The 7,937-nt window shown below is 35.9% G+C and overlaps 1 long non-coding RNA gene across 1 annotated transcript; it reads left to right on the plus strand.

Annotated features, from left to right (window-relative positions):
* Positions 1 to 5,308: 5,308 nt before the first annotated feature.
* Positions 5,309 to 7,410, plus strand: LOC147516222 (uncharacterized). The gene is made up of 2 exons (XR_015210983.1): positions 5,309 to 5,941; positions 6,014 to 7,410. It is a non-coding gene; the product is annotated as an uncharacterized LOC147516222 (long non-coding RNA).
* The last annotated feature ends 527 nt before the right edge of the window (positions 7,411 to 7,937 follow it).

Here is a 7,937-nt window from a genome sequence, read left to right on the forward strand (position 1 = left end):
ACTTATTCTCATTTCTCATATTTGCTTGAAGACAAGCAAAATGCTATTTGGGGGTGGTTTGATAAGAGTCTGAAACTGTAGTTTTAACCCCTTAACAATATTACTTTTAGACCAATTATGTAATTAATAAGTAAGAGTTAGTATTGTTATCGTGTTCTAATGTATTTCAGGCATTGGAGTCGAATATGTGTAAAAATGCGTCCCTTTTACGAGATAAAGGAGCAAAGGTTGGTTGCTAAGAAGTTCTATGATAAAGGGTCCAGATTCAAGGAGAAAAAGCCTTTTTAAAGCCCGGTCAAAGCTGAAAAGTCAAAGTCAACGCGGGCAGAAATAGCACACAAAAGTCAGTAGAACTTTCGAAGGCTGTATCTTTGGACTCACACCTTGGAATTGGGCCTACCTTATGTCAAAACGACCAGCTCAGAATGAGATTTCTAATGGTCCAATCCTTGACCCAATCAGAGGAGCAGAAGTGGATGAAAAGGCTATTAAAGTCATTTCCAGCTGAACGCCCCTTTGTAGACTGAAGTAATGAGATTTTGGGCTCGATTTTCTGGCCCAAAACATGGCTCCTCAGCCCATGCACAAAATTGTGGATCTAGTCTCTTCTATATAAAGAGACTAAGACTTAGCTCTTAAGTTACTTAGTTTTAATCTAGTTATTATTCATAGAATTAGTTTTTAGAACAAGAAATTAGTTTGTAAAATCAATTACTTAGTTAATTTCAAGTTATCTAGTGAATTATCAATAAATTAGTTCATAGATTTAGTTTGTCTTAAATTGATAATTAGTTATTCATAATCTTAGTTTTAAATTCAATATTAATTCATTTCGAATCATTATACTATTGTTCAATTAGATTAATAAAGTTTAATACTTATTCAATAGTGACTTGTTCTTGTGTTAGAAATGATAGTTTAATGATTCAAGGCTAAAACCTCTATTATAGGGGTTTGAGGAAGCCTTGATGAAACTTGATTGGATTAGCGTCGAAATGGTTGTAGTAATCTATTCCATTCTAGAAAGTAATTAGTTCTCCATGAGAATGGGTTTGATTGCTTCACATGCTGATTGTTAGTTGGTAGAGATTACCATGAACAATTAAGGATTAGAAAGACCTAATTGTTATGCGAAAACATTGCAATTCGGATTACGACAATTCTTCATTAGTTTATTAAGTCGAATCAAGGTGGAATCAAATTCCCCTAATTCCTTCTCATATTGTCAATTTAATATTTCCGTAGTTTGATTTATATCATCTTGATTATTAATTAACCATTGTAGTTAATTTCAATTCCATTACTCTCACAACTTTGTTAGCTTACACGAACTAGGAAATTTTCACATCTAAACGAACTAGGAGTGGAACGAATTCTCTACTACAAACATATTGCATTGATAACGAGAGTAGAATCTTTGATATATTGAGCAACAAAAATAGTTTTAGTTTTACTTACATTTGATTTTCATCACTTATTCGTAGGTAAAACTATCATTTTCCCTATTATCAATATCCCAATGCTTACTAATATTTACATGGGTAACTAAGGCCGGACCAGTTTATATTATCTAATTATACCAAGAAATCGGCTAGTTTAGTTGTAAATAAATCAAATAACTAATATTTTAGATGTGAAATACTTAAACGCAAATAAAAAACTAAATTTTTAATGGAAAAAAATAAATTCTTACCTTACTTTTAAAAGTTGAACGCTTTTAGATCTAGAATTTGGAAACTAGAAAATAGTGGAATTTTTCATTTTCCACAACTTCCATTGATCATAGAGGGTAAATCAACATAATTCATGCTCCAACGGAATCATCATACTATGGTGAATAGTTTTTTGGGAGAGAGAAAAAGCTTTGAGTGAACTGTTCGATTTTATCGAATACTATCGAATTTGAGATGTATTAGGGTAGTTCTCGCTATTTGTCGTCGAACAATAGGTTATTTACCGGAAATGCCACCAACGATACATTCCCGATTAATTCGTTTCGATGTCGTTTCGTTTATTTGAAAAACCAAAATATCCACCGGAATTCCGACATTCCGTTTAGAATCGTGAACACTGAGTGTAGTTGATCGGTTTTTGTTGTTTTTATTTGGTGGATCAGTTGCTCATGTTCCTCCTATGCTTGCTCCTCCTATGGCTCATGCTCTTCCTGCTGCTCACCCTCGTCTTTTAGCTTAGGTTGATTCTATAAAATAATCTTAATTTACAACTTATTTATATTGTTATAGTGTTGTTGATTAGTTTTGGTGCTTTTGGTGGTCCAGTTGCTCCTGCTCCTGCTCCTCGTCCTACACTTGTTGGGTAGAGTTAAGAGGTATCAAAACTATTGGTTTATAGAACCATTTGATCCATATGAAGACAAAGCCTAACAACATATGAAAATCACATCTAACCAAGATGCTCTAACAACATGATCTTCTTCCTTGTGACATCGTGAAATTCGAAGCGCGTGAAGGCAACAAAAGGCTTAGAATAGCCATTAATTAATATCTTCAAGCTTCTGAATTAGCCTATGAGTTGATCAAAGTTGTGAACGAGTCTAAAGTTTTGTTTTGGTGTTTTTGTACATAAGAAATAATAGACAAATTTCTATATATGTGGTGTTTTGATATTTTGATATAATACTAGGGTTAGAAACAAAGTTTCATCTCTGCAATTTGCTATTTTGTTCAAAATAGGAAATTAGTTAAGATGCAAGAGTTGCCTTCTCTATACTTATGAGTAGGTTGGTGGGTGTGTGATTGTGTGCTTGTAATTTGCGTATGTTTAGAACTCTTGTTTTGTTTATTACCCACTGCTGATTAACAATGTGAGGAACTTGTTGGCATAGGTAACACAACTCCCACCTTCCAATATTTGTCATACTTTTTTATGTTGCTACAGTACATAGGTTTGAAAGCAGGATCATTAACATACGTTTTCATGACCAATGTGATTTTGCTGAACTAATAACAAAAGGCAATAGATGTAACAAACTCAGTCGTAGAAAACTGATTCATCGAATCATAGTAAATCAAACCTTGGAAAGATCTCTAATAACATATGTATTCTTCCAATCAACAAGAGTAGGCTTTCGCACTTACAGAACTGCTGCAAACAACATTAAATAGGAGGAATTCCACCGAGTCTAAATGTCAATAGACAATCTTTTTTCTTTGTTTCCAAATTAAACATTTAAATTTCTCAGAAAACTTTTCTCCTTACCTTGAGAAGATTTAACATGTTTCACATTCTCTTTAATGTTATCAATGCTATCAAAAGATGTAGTAACATATTTTAATCCAGCTTTTACTATTAGCTAGATTCATAAAATGTGCACTACAACAAAGATGACACAATTCTCTACTTAACATAGTATCACTAAAAAATGAATTTTTCAACATTACTTTGAACTTTCAATTTTAACTGGTTAAACTTAAAGGAAGAAATCGTACTAGTCTTAGTTCTACTAAGTATTGTTTGACCTAGGGGTGTTCATGCTTGGGTCGGTTCTGGTTCGATTCTTATTGGTTTCGGGTTCAATTCTATTTTTAACGGTTCCTATCGGGTTCGGTTCTTTTGGAATTTTTTTATATTTAAAAAACCCAGAACCATACCCATTAATTAAGTCGGTTTCGGTTCGGGTTTCAGTTCTTTCTCGGGTTATACCATACCCATTAACAAAATGATGGCTGAGAGATATGGTCTCCATTTTGTTACCACCATGACTATTACAAGCAACTCCTTCTCATATGTGGAAAGACATAAAGCCTGGCTGAAAAAGGATATATGTCTCCCTCCTTGCATCAAAACAACTCCAACTCCCCTAGCACATGCATCAGTTTCGAACACAAAGGATAGTGTTTATGTTGCCATACCCTTTAATAAACCTCATGTAATACCCTGTAAGGCCTAAAAAGCAGCGTAGTCCCTTCAATGTATTAGGTTTAGGCCAATTTATCATACTCTCAATCTTGGCTGGATCAGCAGCTACTCCCTTAAGTGTTATCAAATGCCCCAATGCAAGTACTCCAATTGAGATTGTGCAAAGGAACATTAGACAATTTAGCAAACAAACTATGCTTCTGTAACACAAGTAGCGCGTCCCATAAATGCCCCATATGAACACCCATATTTAGGCTATATGTTAGTATGTTATAAAAAAAATACAAGTATAAATTTCCTCATGTACTGTATGACTGAAATACCTCGTTCATTGGGGCCTAAAACGTTGCTGGAGCATTTGTTAAGTCGAATGGCATAACTCTAAATTCATAGTGTCCATGGTGTGTCCTGAATGCCGTCTTGTAAATATCGGTTTCATACACCCTAATTTGATGATACCCCGACTGTAAATCAATTTTGGAGAATACTTTGGCTCCATGCAACTCGTTGTTAGGAACCACATCTCAAATATACTCACTCTTTACCAATTACCAACAACAGTACAAACCTTTCTCTCAAATGTACCAAATACAAAAATTTCAATCCAAGCTCAGTGAAGATTCACTATGTCCTTAAGACATATTTCCCCCCTCACTGTGCTTTAATGTTGGATGGGAAATTGTCTCCTAAGATAGAACCAATTTTTCCTTCTATGAAAAGCAACACTTCAATTCCACAGAATCAGCGAACTCAACATTGTGTTTTGGCTAAGAACTGAGAGGCGAAAAGATGTTGAAAAAGATGTCTCTTCATGTAAAAACGTTGGATATTTATAGGAGAGTGGTGCATTTTCAAAACAACACAGTGATTTTTCGAACAATCACACTTTTCAAAATGACGCACCTTTTCGGCATAATACAACATTTTGAACCGTTGCATCTTTCGAAAGGTCGCACATTTTCGGTATAATACAACGTTTCAAACCGTTGCACCATTTCAAAAATGTTTTCTCTCTTTATTGTTTCAAGTGAAACTGTTAAGCCTTATATGCCCAAATGGATTGGGCCTTGTTAAGAAATTGGTTGTCCAAAAAGAATATACACTAGACACCACCTAGCCAAGCCAAGCCCAGCCCAACCAGCAGCACCGTGCGTGTATATTTCTTGTTGAGCTTGAGTGCGTTCTATCTCTACGGAAAATTAGTGGTACCCCTTGGGGCCTAATCCAAGTAGCCACAATTAAGCCTTATAAACTTAACAACTCTATGGTGTTCTTTCCAAGTGAGACTGTTTTTCAAACTCATTTATCAACTATTTCATTTGTGGGGAATTTGGGAGACAAATTACTTATTCATTTCTCAATGAATTTGTGTAAATCCAAGTCCCATGTGTTCACATTACTTTCAACTTTCAATTGCACACCGATTTTTCTCAAGGATTAATTTGATACCAATTGTACTATATTTGAGAAGTTCAAACACAAGAGAACCATATAAATAAAAAAAAAAAAAAGAGAACTCTCAGCTTCAAAATGAAGTTTAAAGCCTAAAGAGAAATTTTCTCATTAATTTTCTGACATAAAACCCTTACCGGGAAAGTATTATCTTTATGCTCTCATTTTCTAACACCACTCTCACCGACTCTGAAAATTCCCTCAACTAATTTCTGGATTAAGCTAGAAGCGGACTAACAAAGATGCCTTGAGGGCTAGATTAACTAATATATGTAAAATTGACTGACCAAACTACCAGAGACTGCCCTTCTGTAACTCCATTTGCGCAGCATGATTTTTAGAGACAACTTCAGGCATGGGACATGACACCATCATCTTCGATTTAAAGATTTAGGGATTGATTTTCCAGTAATTTACAGTAATGCCCCTCAGCGATACATACTGACATTTTCGATTTCTTATAAACCGTCGGAATTCCAACATTCCGTTCTGGCATATATTATTACATCACTCCAATTTTCTTTTCTTTTTTTTTAATGCGTTTTCGATGGCTGCCGCAATATTCAGACTTTTTATCATTAACAAATCCGGTGGACTTATTTTCTACAAGGTAATTTTTTTAATCTTTTCATTTGAGCCGAATGTTGAAGATTGTTAATGTCTGTGGAAAATGATGCATTAGGATTATGGATCAGCGGGTAGAATGGATACGAATGACAGCTTGAGATTAGCGAGTTTATGGCATTCAATGCATGCTATTTCTCAACAGTTGTCACCGACTGTGGGTTGTTCCGGTATCGAATTACTCGAAGCTGACTCTTTTGATCTCCATTGTTTCCAGTCACTTACAGGTACCATTTTGATCTCCATTATTTACAACATATAAAAAGACAAACCGAAATACCAAACTAGGCCAGAATACGATCATTCATAGTAGCGGAGAATTTCAGACCATGAACTGTGGTTCCAGACACTTGAAGAGGCCAAGAGATTCAGTAATTGGACCAAACCTACGGAGGGACACTGAACATGGTATCAAAATTTTACCGCCCACTCTCCATAGTGGATGTCAATCTAAGAGGAGCAGGCAATGGCAAAGTGTTCTTAGTCCAACTCTGACAGGTCATGGGGGCCCAGTATATGGCCTGAGGATGGGTTGTATAATGTAGGCACGCAGCACAAGAAAGAGAAGAAACTAGAGGCTTTCCTCTCAGATTGTGGTTCTAGTCAGAGATACAAATGATGCAAATCAAAATCTGGTCAGCGAGTTTCAATGTGGAGAGCATTCAACTGCTTAGAGAACCATAACTTTCGTAGGAGTGGTGACACAGGCACACCAGTCATTCACTTTGAAGATTCAACAGGGATTTCACGACATTGCCGAAGGTCTATACAGGTTCCGATATGATCACGAGTTTGTAGATTGGATGAAGTGGATGGTTATTCCAATTGCAAAAAAAATGGGGGATCAGATCAGTCTGGGACATGCAATATGGAAGCACATTTTATAAATTTATGGGAGAGGACGTGAATCGATTGTCAAGGTGTCTGAAGCCAGGCAACTTCTATTGAAAATCAAAATCATTAGCTGGGATGTGAGGGGACTTGGGAATCTCGAGTCATCGTCTAACGACAATTAAGATCATTAGCGTGTTAGATAATGATTTGGAGAAATTAGTGTTCCTTTTCAATGGTACCTATTCACTTTTTGGATGGCTACAATCATTTCGTCTAAGTTGAATGCTTGAATAAAAGATTTCGAGATGGAGTATCCAATTATTAAGTGCTGGAATGCCAAACAGACTGACAGATATATATGAGTTCGTCTACCCGAGGATATTTTTGGACCATTGGATTACACGTCCAACGGTCTCGAATCCACATCCCCCATGAAGATATTCTCGTGGTAGCGCAGGCCGACATCTATTCTCAAATTTGGTCTGATAAAAGAATGTCAGGGTTCATCGTACAACTTAAAGCAGTGTTATTTCTTTATGAGTTTATGACTGTCAATTAGTAAATAAAAGGACAGAAAATGTGCTGTTTCTTTGCTCTGTGAGAGTACCACTGTGGAATCAATAGTATTTGAAATTCTTGACATCTAGTATCCATGCGGTAGCTTTTTTATGACATTGACATTTTTGGGGATCTTTTATCATCATGCTACGCAAGACACGTCTAATTCTTAAAGCATCTTTAGAAGTGATATCAACCTAGGAGAGTCACATATTGATAAAAACACCAAAAAAATACCAAACTAAACACCAAATCGGACAATATTTGGTTCCAGATTTGGTGCTGTATCAAATCACTCACACGGTTTTGCCAACACCGCGTGGGCTTATAGGTTTTGTAAAAACCGCGCCAAAGATTGGAAAAAAAAAAAGTTTATGTGCGATACATGGCGCTGTTTTCTCAAAACCGCATAGGCTTGGGCCTGTCAGTTGGGCTTTAGTGGCACGGTTTTGGAAAAACCGCTTGAGCTATATGACGCTGTTTATCCAAAACTGCGTAGTTTGATGTCGAAAATTTGATGTTGCTCCTAAAGTTGCTTGGTGTTTTTTTGGTTTTGTGTTTTTTTGGTAGCTCTCCTAAAGATACTCTTA

The sequence above is a fragment of the Coptis chinensis genome, chromosome 2 (genome assembly GCF_015680905.1).
Source record: "Coptis chinensis isolate HL-2020 chromosome 2, ASM1568090v1, whole genome shotgun sequence".
In the NCBI taxonomy this organism is placed as follows: Eukaryota; Viridiplantae; Streptophyta; class Magnoliopsida; order Ranunculales; family Ranunculaceae; genus Coptis; species Coptis chinensis.